Source organism: Entelurus aequoreus, linkage group LG23, assembly GCF_033978785.1.
Source record: "Entelurus aequoreus isolate RoL-2023_Sb linkage group LG23, RoL_Eaeq_v1.1, whole genome shotgun sequence".
NCBI classification, from domain to species: Eukaryota; Metazoa; Chordata; class Actinopteri; order Syngnathiformes; family Syngnathidae; genus Entelurus; species Entelurus aequoreus.
The window spans coordinates 43,438,135-43,438,335 of record NC_084753.1 but is presented as its reverse complement, the minus strand read 5'-3'; positions in this window follow the sequence as shown (position 1 = coordinate 43,438,335).

Below are 201 nucleotides of genomic sequence, written 5' to 3'. Positions count from 1 at the left end.
CTTTTTTCTTTCTTCCACACTTGACTTGGTTGAACCGTAAAAATGCTGCAAACTGAACGTGTACAAAAGTCATTTTTATAACGGGTGTTCTTTTCTAGCTTGACTAAGTTGCCATCGCGTCGCTACGAGACGCTAGCTAGCTGTTTTGTTTGGTTTCTGTAACATCTTCCAGCTGCCATGTTCATAATAAAACTATTCTCT